The sequence below is a fragment of the Strigops habroptila genome, chromosome 8 (assembly GCF_004027225.2).
Source record: "Strigops habroptila isolate Jane chromosome 8, bStrHab1.2.pri, whole genome shotgun sequence".
NCBI classification, from domain to species: Eukaryota; Metazoa; Chordata; class Aves; order Psittaciformes; family Psittacidae; genus Strigops; species Strigops habroptila.
This window is the reverse complement of record NC_044284.2, coordinates 27,594,288-27,607,653: the sequence shown is the minus strand read 5'-3', so window position 1 is coordinate 27,607,653 and position 13,366 is coordinate 27,594,288. Positions and strand designations below refer to the sequence as shown.

At 36.5% G+C, this 13,366-nt stretch overlaps 1 long non-coding RNA gene across 16 annotated transcripts in view; it reads right to left on the bottom strand.

The window, feature by feature from the left end:
- The window catches only part of LOC115611924, a 63,510-nt gene that overhangs the window by 27,155 nt on the left and 22,989 nt on the right, over positions 1-13,366 (bottom strand). For 5 of the 16 annotated variants that reach the window (XR_003992775.1, XR_003992776.1, XR_003992771.1 and 2 more), the window contains 8 exons: positions 10,202-10,433; positions 8,931-9,129; positions 8,491-8,551; positions 8,017-8,203; positions 5,407-5,594; positions 3,670-3,781; positions 3,264-3,330; positions 251-2,656 (listed from right to left, as the gene is read on the bottom strand). This is a non-coding gene — a long non-coding RNA (uncharacterized LOC115611924). Of the gene's footprint in view, positions 1-250; positions 2,657-3,263; positions 3,386-3,669; positions 3,782-5,406; positions 5,595-8,016; positions 8,204-8,490; positions 8,552-8,930; positions 9,130-10,201; positions 10,434-13,366 lie in introns of those variants that run through there. The other 11 variants (XR_003992772.1, XR_003992777.2, XR_003992774.1 and 8 more) reach the window with 8 other exon arrangements.

Here is a 13,366-nt window from a genome sequence, read left to right as displayed (position 1 = left end):
GAAAATACAGGAAAACATTTAAAAAGTATTAATCAATGGTTTCTTTCTAATATTTCCATTGTGTTTTAAATTAATACCTTTGTTAATTCAAAGTAAGTCTCAATGGTGCTGAGGACTCCTCATTACATGATACCTTACCAAAATTTGCTATCTTCCTCTCATGTTCATGTGTTATGTAGATGAATAACACAGCTACTGGTCTTCCAACATACTCACTATATGGAGAAAAACACTGAAACATTTGGCAAAATGTTTTTTCCTTACCAGCTCATTTTAAAAACTCTACCTTTAATATCAAAAATTAGTCTGCAATGAAGCTAACTGATTGGATATAACAGAAGCCTTTGGCTACAGTCAGGGTTTATTAGGACATAGTTATTGACACACAATATTATAAAAGCTTTAAAAATAAACCATTTGGTGATGTATGGAGTTATGGCATCTATGGAGGGGAACATCCCTGCTTACAGGAAGCCTTTGATGAAATAATAGCATGGGAGAAGAACTGAGTACTTTTGTCCTCTCTCCCCATTCCCTGCTCTGGAGTAAAATCCATCCTGTGTGGAAAAAAAATCAATACATATACTTCTTCTTTCAAATCACTGCTGGCAAATTAGATCCACATTTCTTTGAGAGAAATTGCTTTAGTGAGAAGCATCTCTATCAAATGCGATTTCAAATACCTTGTGTTTCAAAGTTTTTCATGTTTGCTTATATAGTACATTTACTATATAGGAAGAGTTATCCTCTGTCCTATATTTGTTGACATAATCTAGAGGTATCTTAGTAGCATATTTCATATTTTGAAAGATATTTTGACTACATGTGCTTATTTGATAGTTTGGGGACTTCAGATGTATTTGACATGTAAACAGCTATGAATGATGACCAAACATTCAAACAAGATATAAAAAAATAACTACATTTTCCACAGCCCTTGTTGATGGATGGTGGGATATAAGAACCTTTAATGGAACTCACTGATACTTGAGAAGATGTGGGCACCTCAGTATGCAAAGACAGTAAAAGACTTATTAACTGTTGACTGAAATTGCCTCATACAGAGAATACTTCGTTCTGTCCTGCAGCCTTAGAGCCACTTGGAAAGTGTCACAGTGACATAACAGAGAAACAGCAGAAATAAGCAGGCCAGCCAAAGTCATACTCACATCACTTGTAATGGGATCTCTCAGCACACAGCCGTTGAATTTCACAGGCATGGATGAGTAACTGAAGATTAGGTGTCGTTTTGAATGTATTGTCCTATGATGTGAGATCATTTTCAGCGGGTATGAAACTATGCAGCTATTACATTTAACAAGTTTACATCTTAGAAAAGCTTCCTTTCTTTTTCTTCTGTAAGTGGGTAGGAAGGCACCATGCAGGATAACCTAAGGGAAGCTTTAATTCTGCACATTTAGTGGCAAAGTAGTCACAGTAACAAATTGCAGTTGTTTAAATGAGACCTACAAACTTGAAATACAGCCTGAAGAAGAGTTTAGCAACATATTTAATCATAAAATTCTTCCTTTCTTCCTATTGCCATGAAGGGCCACAGCTGAGCAAGAGGCCTTGGTGATGGCATGCTATCTCCATCTTCAATGCACCCCCACTTACTGAAGATGAGCATCTGCACTGACACTGGAGTGCAAACCCAGGCTTTAGTAGTTTGGGTTTAACGTGTGAGATGAGAGGAAGGAGAAGGCCTAGATGATTTTGGAGCTCATTCAGTTGATCTGAAATTTTACCTGCTCATTTTTTGCCCAGGTGTTCAGCTGGTAGATGATGGCTATTAGTCCCATGGTCTTCCCCCACAGTACAGAGTCACTGTGAGGAATTTATTCAGAGAGAGAAATAAGGCTCTTCATCCATGAGGAGAAGCTGCAAACAGCCACCTCATTAACTGCTAACAGGCCCTGCAGAGGAGCAGGGAGCACAGCACGGTCAGTCAGAGAAAAGCAGGTCCTTAGGCTACATGGTACTCAAGGACCAAATTCATAAAAGCAAGGGAAGGTATAGAGATAAGTGCCATGGTTTGGAGCTGCACTAAGTGGCCTGAGCAATTCTTGCTCACCAAAGGCTGTGAGGAGCGTTCATCACTGAAGGAGGTTGTCAGCGCTTTCATTTCCGTGCTTCTGCCTCCATTCCAGCCTGTGATCCTCAGCTCCTCAGTCTTTTGCATAAATGACACTACCAGTATACAGTTACATTCAACTTACTGGGGAAAGCAAATAAGTTCAGTTATAGTTACATCCTTAACCATCAACAAGTTAGCATCCTGTGTCCGTAAAGACCTGTCAATGTAGGCATAGACTAAATTTCTTTATCTTATTTATAAAAAGAAAGCATTAATTTTCATTTTAATGTCAAACTAATAGAAGAATCAATATCCTTGGATAAAGAAATTCTCCACTGATGTCTCAGGCCGCAATGCATGTTTGCTGAAAGCCAATCTATTTCACGCTGAGTTTTATTAAAATTATTCCACATCGTTTGGAGGCAGGGAAGATGAGTAAAAAGGCTGGCAAGCTAGCTGTGCTGTCTTCTATGGGGTGTATTGGGAACAACTTCTTGAACCAACAAGTAATGTTTTACAGCTTCTGAGATTATATTACTTCTCCTTGTCAGTCACAAGTTCAGGAAAAAAAATGGAGCCCTAGTAAATAGAGATGATGGGGATTTATAGGGGCATGCAAATAATACATAAACAGAGAATGAAGGACTATACAGGCATATAACAATATTTCAGAAAATGTTTTTAGATATTTAATAGTACCCCTAAGTATTACTTACTAGCATCCCCACAAGTATTCTGTTTATCTTTTCTAATACCTTCTCCTCTTTCCCCCCCCCCTTCTCTTTTCGGTGTTTTTTTAATACAGTATTTGACTGAAAAGTCCCACATCCTTCCCCTAGCATTACATTGTTTTCTTTTTACCTGGATATTATATTTCAATCCTGTTTGTAAAAATTGTTTTCTGCTTCTCCTGCAGTTACCATAAGTGAGAAGATGCCTTTAAATAATGACAAGCTGTGTAATATATTATGTTTATAGAAAAATCTGACTGCTCCTGAAGTATACAGAGAGAGTTATAATAAAGGCATCCTGTTTTAGATAAAAAATTTTGGAGCATGGTGAAAATAGGCTGCATAATTTCAAATAAACACTCGTGTTAAATGAAAAAGTTAACATTTCTTATTGTATTTCTCAATCTTATTTAGAAAATCTGGATAGGAAAAATAGAACTTTCAAAAGCACTCACCTTTGGCTATTTTTCAACATTCCTTAGTTTGCAGGCACCTATTTGGATATCTTCCAGTGGAAGTTCTCTAGAAAGTATACAAGCATGCCATCAATGGGTTTTCAAGGTCCTTTAAAAGTAACCTGTAAATGCCCAAGGTCCCCGGTTGAAAATTACTGGTCTATTCTTTTGTCTGCTACAACAAATCTTTATACTCTTAAAAACTACCAGTACTTTGTTTCCAAAGACTGCTTAACACAAATATTTCACTGATTATTATATCCAGTAATTTAGTGGCTTCCTTATTAATGTGGTCTTATTAGCACAGTAAGGAATGTAACTTCAAAATGCTTTTGATACTGACTGCCAGTGCATAAACATATCAGTAGCATAAAGCCAGTCATAAAAAAAGCCAAAAGAGTCTTACCTAGTCCATAAATATAACAAACCAAGTTACTCCACTTGCTTACTTATGTCCAGTTGGCAGCGGTCACTTCACAATTGAATTTGTCATTACAAGATATCTTTCTTTAATTCATCTATAAAACAAAGGAGCAAATAAGACATTAAAACTTGAACTTAATGGAAATAAAAGCCATGGAAGCTCAAGTTCAGGCTTAAGGTCAACTCATTAAAAATTAGGAAGGCAAGACAAATTCCTGAGAAATAAAACCTGCAATAACTTTCAATTTTCAAATCAATTATGAAATTAAGATGGTTTGCAAAAAAAAAAAAAAAGAAAAAGAAAAAGATGTCAATTATAATACCTTTTGAAAATTTATATTTTACTACTGTATTTTCTTCTTGTGAAAAAAAAAAAGAATCATAGAATTGCAAATCCATGACTGGTTTGTGTGCAAAAACACAGAACAACTTAATTTTTCCAAAATGTCAGAAATATAGAAAAGACTCTTTTTCCTCCCTAAAACAGGAATTATCCCTAAGTGGAAATGAGCGCATTTTAAAATTTATAATGCACCAGCATTTGAGAAGAGTTGCTTCTGAATGAAAACACTGGTGTTTGGAGCTGTGTATTTCTTCATCTCATTTAAAAATCACTTTGTCTCTATAGCATGAAGTACTTTCCTTTCTCTCCAATAGGTGGAATGAAGGCTGCTAGCCAAAATATTCATCTGTTCAACAGTAGAAGAATTTGTCAAAGCTTGATCTATGGCTTATTCTCCCTCTAAAAAACATTGGTTCACAGAAAGTTGATGGGGTTTTTCATTTACTGAGGCACGGCTATATTTAATAACAGTATTCCAACATGTGCTATTGATCTCTGTATTGTAACAATTCTTACAATTCAGTCTTTCATATGAATATATTTTTACCAACGTTTTCCACAAGAGCAAGGCTATGCACACACATAGATAAAGCAAATGTAAGGGGAACATTCTGTATGGTTCTATATTACTAAAATCTGAGAAATACTTAAAAAACCAAAATGACATATTTATTGAGCAAATGTACTTATTTAAATCCCATTTCATTTGGGCTATGCTTATACTATGAAACTGAGTTTAAATTCAGATTTAGAATTTTAAGGCCAAAATAAATCTGAAATGTCTATTGACTTCAGTCTTACACATCTGGATACACCCATGCAACTGAGAAGAGAATTTGCCCAACTGAAGACAATTTCCTGCACAGTGTTTATGTGAAAGATTTAAGGGTCTCCACTTTGAACAAATTGAGACTAAATATGCTGAGAGCTCTGGGAACCAAAACTCTTTTGTGAAGAGTCCATCTACGGAAAAAAGGAAAAAAAAGCGGGGACAAAAAGTGGAGAAAGAAAAAAAAAAAGTTGCAGACAAATCTAAGAGGAAAACAAAGGTGGGGGGGCAAAAAAAAAGCAGCAGCAGATTCACTTCAATTCAGAAAGGTAAGACACTTTTCCAGGCTGATCAGCAAGACAGAAAAGAGTTTCTGATATATTAGTAAAAAGTAAGGTATGCCACATAGCCAGAATGCATCCCCATCTTCCAAAGGAGAAATAAAACCTGCCAGAGCAGTTTAGTTGGTGGAGATGGAATTGCCTTATAAAATCACTACTGCATCTTCTTAAGGACGTACATGTTGGAATCTTTCTAATCTTTATCCATCCTGTGTCTCAGAAGCTGTGCAATGCTCACTCAGGTTCCCAGGAGGTACTTTGGCTTACCTCAAGGCAAAGGGAGACAAGGAGATGCTTTGTCTGTGTGGACATCTTTGGAGCACCTTTTGCTTCCTCTCCTATGAGCACTTTGTGCTTGCGGGCTGCATCATTTGTTGTGATCTTATTCCCTCTTGACAGGTAATTTCCTGGGCTGTACAGCCAGTATGTAAAACTGGTCTGCTATTGATAGGGACCTAGAAAGTAGGAAAGCAGAGGTGATTCAAAGTCAACTGCCACCCACCCCATCCTTTTTTATGGGTGCATGAATATTTTTTTTTTCCAATACTGTCAAATGCTTTGCTTGAAAATAATTCCTGCAATATTTTGGATTCCCACTTGTTTGAGAAGTCAAATATTGAGAAGTCAATATGAGAAAGTCAAAATTAAAGGGATTTGTTATCACAGAATCAACTCCAGACACTAAATGTGAGCCATATCCAACAGGAATGCTTTGTGTTCTGGAGAATTGTTTTCTAGTAGGAAAAAAATTGCCCATTTGGGGATGCTACAGGTGACACATTAGACATAACCATTCAGACTGGGTACAATAACAGAATCCCTGATGAGTGTAAAAACATTTTTTTGTTGCAAGTAGAAGTTAAGAGGAATCAATATCAAAAATCTTTGTAACTATGATTGCCTTTCCTGGTATGATCCAAGGTCTCTCCCACCCCACTTTGCGAAGCAAATTTCCCAGGCAGTCATGAGCCCGTTGCCCCTCTGGCACAGTGCTGGCAGTAAGAATTTAAAGGATCTGCTTTTTCCACTGCCTTTTTCCCCAGCACATATGTTTAACAAAAAATTATCAGGTTTCCTCGTACTGGAACTGCATCGAAGAGAGAACAGATTTATTTCAAAATCAAAGTGCAATCTTAGAGTCTAGTCTAGTGCATTAAACAGCAGTCTTCCATAAGGGAAGATTGCTGGCTTTTCACGATTAGTAAATTAAATGGGGGGGTGGGAGGGGGAGAGGAGGGAAGCCAAGGAAAAGGGAGGCACAAGTCTCAGTTCAGAAGGTTTAATAATGAGTGATAACAAGGAATCAGAGGAATCATCAGTAAGTAGGAAAACAGACACCTGCACAAGAAGTTATGTTGCTGTAAGAAGTCTCAAATATTAAAAGGCCCGCAAATTTAAAAAAAAAAAAAAAAAAAAAGAAAAATCATTCAGTGTAAGAGCAAGCTGCAAGCTAAAGAAAATGCTCAACCAAATTTGTCTACACAAGGTCATTTTTCAAATGGTATTAGAATAGACAAATTATAACACAAAAAAGTCTGTAATTTTAGTGGATGATTACTAACTGCCCTAATTAAGTGGCTTTAATTGACTCCATTGAAGTCAAGAGACAATGTGTACATATATTGCTGTAAGACTCAGTAATCATAATTTCTGCAAAGTAACTTTTAAATGAGTTATCCTGCAGCTTTCATTATCTAGATAGCTGTTTTCAATCCCTGATTTACAGGTCCCCAGAGGCCATGGATTACTACTGTGGCACTGAAGGTGACTAAGAAAAGCGTGTTTATTGTCAATACATTTTTCCGGGAAGCTTTGAAGGATCCCAAAATTGAGAAAGATAAAGAAGAGAAAGGGGGCAAAGGGAATACACTTTTTCTGCTTTATTACTTTATTATGGATTTCTAACCTTCTGAGCACTTTCAGAACATGGAAAAGCATCTTCTTGCTTTCCCCTGAAGAATTAATTTTGTTCTCCTTCTTAATTAAAAAGAAAGAATATTAAGAAAAACCAAAAATTAAGGCACTAAACCAAAACATTTTAACATGTGCAACAGTTGCTCCTAAAACATACTTTCTACTCCCTATAACTTTACCTAATCTCACTATTGAAAGTGGGCAACTTCAGCTAAAACTTGTTTTTCAGAGAGTCTGAATAATAAAACTTCATCAAAAAACAAATTAACCTATGGTGTCACTATTCAGCAAAACTTTTAATAACTGAAGACACAGCCCTATAGCAGGAAGCATCAAGGTCTCTTGTTTTATATTTTCTCATTTAACCCCATAACCCCTTCATTTAATCTTAAAATCTGACAAGAGCAATTAGCCCCTCTTCTTCCCATGAAATCACTTTATGGATTTGCAGCCTGTTGCTTTATTGTCATTCCTTTCTTCTAAGCTGAATACGTTCAGCTTTCCTGCAGTCCCACATTATAAATGCTTCTCTGTTTTATCTGCGCTCTTCCCAACTCTCTTATTTATCTTGCTTTTCAGAAATATTGTGCTTGAAAGCTTAATGTAGCATTTGAAATGTTACCTTCCCAGTTCAAAATAGAAAGGACTATATTTTTTCATTTACAGCTTGTGGTCTACAGGGAATCAAAAACTCAGAATGGAGAACTGATCTAAAGTATAAAAGCCTTGTACTAGAGCAACTGCTTTAAGACAATTTAATTCAAATATATGAAAAAGCTGAATTAAAAGTATGTGTATATAAGCAGCTCAGTCACTTCTGAATCTTTGAACATTTACCATGACTACCTTAGAATTTTTTTTAACTCAATACTTACTTATATTTATTTCTTGTACAGTTTCCCCTAAAAAAAAAAGAAAAAAAAAAATTGTTCTATAATTTGTTCTCATTTACTTTTTTAATACCTTTGCTCCATTTTTTCCTGAAGATATCCAAGAAAACAGTTGGTAGCCAATGTTCTATGGTAGGTTTCATTTGTCGTCCTCTAAATAAATTGAGGAAATAATCTGAAGTCTACTTTTCCACCCTTGGAGAATCATAGAATATTTTTCTGTTCAATTCCACAATGCTCATTTTCTTTATTATTTTGTTCTGTGGGGTAAAAGAAGCTTATTAAATTACAGTCACATTACTTTACATACTGCAATAAAATTCACATAAGTCAAGATTGACAATTCTGACACCATTTTCTCAGTTTTATTTACTGGTTCTGTGAAGCAAATGCAATAGTTACAGTCGGCTGTCAGATTGGCAGTGTAGTTGCTGTTTTGAAAAGAAATAAAGACATGAAAGTACTGTCCACATTTGAAATCAAGCTTTCAGGGGTGGTATGCCTGTATACTACAAGTGCGAAGCTTTGCACCCACTTCCCTCCTTACCATATTTCTGCCAACTCAGCCTGGGGTGAGCAGTAGGTGATGCTTTCTTCAGCACAAGGAACTAAACAGAAAAGAAAAATACTAAAACTACAGGGAACAACAGTGCAGCACAAAACTAAAACAAGATAGAGACAGCCAGGAAAACTACTGAAGACTTGCAACACCTGCAAGAACAGATAAATAAATATAGGCAACGTGTAGATATCTGTTTAAATTCTGCCAGCCCCATGGAAATTAATATGAAGTGATGCTGCAAGCGGTAACACCGCAGTTCAAAACAACTCTCCAGCTAACCCAGCTAGTATTGTGCCGAGTGGTTAGACAGCCTCTGGTAGACATTTTTTCCCCAGGACCTGTTGGAGGAGAGATAGATAGATATCTAAAGAGCAAAAAATTCACAAATAGGCATTGCAGCTTACCAGAATGCCTGTGGGTCTCACCTTGTTCACTGCATTACTGCAGTCCCTTGGGGAGCACAGCACAATGAACACCATCACCACCCTAGAAGCGTAAGAACAGCTAGAAAAGTTCCCTGAGGTTTCCCCCAACTGCATGTAGAGATGAGGGTCCAGGTGATGGCATTTAAGTAAATCTGTTGCCAGATAAATTCTTCTTGAGCAGCCTTTAGTACAGATTTAGCTGTGACAAGAAAGATAAGGTTGAGTCCATAAAATGTAGTCTTGTGTAAGCAAAAACAAAACCAGGAACACTGTATATATCAAAATACCCTTATAAAGCAAAGGGGTGAGGATTTGACACAACATGGGAGCACTTAAACCTGATTATTAGTGAGAACCCTAGATTTTATTACACTGCAGTTTGTACTAGTCCCTCTCCTGGCTACAAAGCAGCAGTGTGCACCGCCTCGGTGTTTTGTTCTGCACATGGGTGTGCAAATGTATTCTTCCCTTCCTCCGAGAGTCTAAGGAGCAAATATACTTCAAATATACTTCAAAGACTGGGTATATATTTTTGCAAAATTCATGTTGTAGCAGGTACCGTAAATTAGCCTCCTGGAGAGTATCAACAGTATTGAGTTATTTCTGGTGGAGGAAAAAAAGTTTGAAAAAGTTGTGAATTTTTCACAGTTCTTATGAGAATTATCATGTAAAATTTATTTTACCCTTTGTGCTTTTTTTGTTTGTGATTTCCAAACATTTGTTCACTTAGTTGTTTAATTAAGGAAATAATTACGTTTAATATCAGTGCCTTTATTTGGAGGTGTGGGCACTGGATTTTAGATGGGTTTGTCATATTGCAGACTGTGACAAACTAAAAAGTCCCAGGTTACTGCAGGATTTAGAAGTTGTCAGCAGAGGCTGGAGACTGTGAAAGGCCACCAGGACCTTCTGGGCTCTGCCCAGAGCTAACAAACGTGAAATAGTAAAGAGGCAACATCTGTGGTAGCTCCCTTTGCGTGGAAAATTAAGAGAGTGTATGCTCCATAATATACTTTCCAATATATTTATACAAGATATTCTTGAAGGAATATTAAAAGTGCCGCATGCCTGAAAATTTATATTGATTTAACATCAGACATAACTGACAGAATTTTCTTCCCTTAATCCCAAGACACTCAGGCTGGGGTTTCACACTGGCAGATGGCCTACACACCACTTCCTCCAAATACTTTTTCATAGCCAAAAGTCAAGATTTGCGGAATTCAAAAGAAATCACTTTAATTTCCCTAATCAAACCCAAGACCACTGACCTGAGAACTGTACATGCCCCCCTCACCAGACAGCTGCACAAGGGTTCCACCAGTTCAAGGATGTGAACTTCAGTAAGCTGGACTGCTCAGCATAGCCCTGTGTGCAGCTCACATGCTGTTGAAGCCAATAAAACCAGATTTCCTCTAATAGGTTTTGAAAAGGGCTGGAGCACAACACCAGGCTGCCATGCTCAGAATACAGGATATGCATCAACAGAACATTTTTTAGCACCTATAAATAAGGAAACGATGCAGAATGTATTCATTTCCCTAAATGCAGCAAAAAGAACACAAAAATATTAATGTAATTATATGAAAAATACCAATTATTACAAATTTCCTTTTCATGCTTTCATGCTGATTCATTCTCTCAGTAAGCAGCTCCACTGCTCTTCGCCATCCAGATGTCTGTATGTGCATATATGCAGATATGTGTATGTACAAACACACATACACTTTTTTATTTCTGCACCACAGGCCAACATTACTTCTCTGCCTCTTCAATAAATAGATGACAAAGAAGGATATATGCCTTTGCAAAGGCACTGTGATCTGGATCATTGCTCTTTGCTGTTTTTCAGCTGAATGTGACTTCAGATTACCTAGTGCTGTCCGAAGTGCAACACAAGCCCAACAAACCAATTTCTGTACTTTTTTAATACATCTGCATTCACTGACACCATATGAGGTATAAATAAATACAGATATTGCCCTAAAACATTTACAGTAATATGAATCTGGAAAAATAATATTTATTCTGCATTAACAATCAAATCACATACTGAGCTAAAGTAAACGTTTAAGAAAAGTACTTAAAGACTGGAGGATGAGCGAAGTATCTAAAATTTGGCTAAGTAATGAGTAAATAGGTACATGAACTACGTATAAATATTTGAGGAATTAAGTTGGAAAAAAAATATGTAGGGTAGTGTAAGGGGGTATAGCTTAAAGCCATGTAAAAAAATCTCCTCAACAGTAAGACATATTAGACTGGGGAATAGTATCTTAAGGAAAGAAGTATTAACCCTATAATTTAGATAACTTAAGATATGATTGGAGAAAATGCCAGAAAACTACAACATGCAGCAAATATTCCACGATTTGACGGGATGATCTAGAAAACAAATGGTGGCAAGAGTCCTATCTCTGCCTTCAGCTCACACTTTTTTAAGCTCTTGCCAAATGAGCATAAGACAGAGCTTTTCTACCATGGAGACCAAAGGGGATATCCAGGAGGAGCAGAGGACCCTGCCACCAGTTGTCAGTGGGACATCAAGCTTTGCTAGAGGTGCACAGAGACTGCCGGGGTAAGGGCATGGAGACTCAACAAAAGACATTGAAAAAAAGACAAAAGCCATTGGTATGGCTCTGTAATTCAGTTAGAGGAATCAACATATAGAGAACATGCTCTACAGCTCTTCTTGCACGTCAGTGATATTTATAAAGGACGACCTGCTTAAACAAGCCATGCAAAGTTGTCCGCTGCTTCTCAACTTTATGTCTTTTAGTTCTCTCCTTTCCCACCAGTAGAAGATGCCGTTCAAGTTCAGGTCTAATTAAGCTGATCTGACTCATATAGAAAGTCCACTTCTTCAACAATAATGGCCCCAGTCTGTGACTACATTTCTTTAACCAGAAAATGTCCACTGAACTCAAAGAAGGGGTTTTACCTACCCATCACACAGCAGTGAACACCAAACCTTGTCTGAGGACTTCATTGTTCTTTCTTTGTAAGACATCGCTCCTTGTCAGAGGCTTATGTGATTTTTCATCTCTTTAAGTGTGTAATTCATGTTTACAAAGTGCAGATTCATAACTAAAGTGAGAGCTAGTACTTGCCCTGGGCTAACATCTGTGTTTTCACCCAACAGCAAAAACTGATGTGATGTATCTGGTTTTACCTTTCGGAATTATATACAAGTCCACATTATTAAATATATATAAATAAATAAATGTTATGCCTACATTTAAAATATATAATTTGTATACTTATACTATATATATTCTCATGTGTATATATATATATAAAACTTATGTGCAGAGGAGTTTCAAGCCAACCTTATTGAGATTCAAAGTACAGCAGACCTTTTTCTCATCATATGAGCAAGACTATTTTGAGGCAAATTTGCATTTTGTAGCCAGGGGCCTCATTTGCAGGTGACTGAACAATCAATTAAAATAGCCTGAGTAGGTTTTTCTGTAAGTTTTTCATATAAACAGCTCATTGCTGCTTATTCACATGGTGAGGGGCATTTTAGACAGTAATAACAGAAAGTTTTCCTGAAGATTTCCAGTACTGTCGTATGGATTGACATTTTCTTTTCCCCAAGCTAATGGAGGACTGAACATGTACCTTTCCACTCATTGTCACATTGGTTAACAGGCTTAACAGTATTATAGATCTGTGCTGCTATAACAACTTTTCTACCTTATTAATTAAAATTTAAAAATTCAGTTCAGACAATATATAGTTATCAAAAATGCATCAATTGCTTCTCCATAGCCTCAGACCTTTGAGACTTTGAACTTTGAATAAAGTGAAAAACAAGTTGGCAGAACTGAACTCAATTCAGGATTGGTAGTTTGATGAAGCTTAGGATAGTCCTGTTTACCTTGTACTGTTTCAAAAGCAATCTGTTCTTGGCCTACATGTTGTTTATAGCTGGTTTGCTATGGTTATTTGTAATTTCTCTGTGCTCCTCAGTTGCATATTTCGATCAGCTTAATCCTCATAATTCAGCTCCAAGCCACTCTTCAGTGTAACCATGTTAAAATAGGTCATGAACTCCATACTCACAATTACCACAGCTCTTTATTTCTATTAATGACTGATAATTGTTTTTTCTTATGATAAATATTTTTATTTGTCTCAACAACACACTCAAGTGTAACTGGGTTCAGCATTTCTATGATTAAGGGATTTTTAGGTTAGGTATTCAATTATGGACAAACAACTTTGTCACTGGTAGTGAGTCAATCATCCTACAAAATACATAGTTAATGTTTGTGTTTGTTGGGTTTTTTTTTGGTTTTTCTTTATTTTCATAAACTGTTCATCAAACACTTGTGAATAATGCATACACAACTACTTAGTACCAGACATTATATGTAAATTTAGGGCCTAATTAATCCAATAATTTATCAAGAACAATTTCAGTAATATTA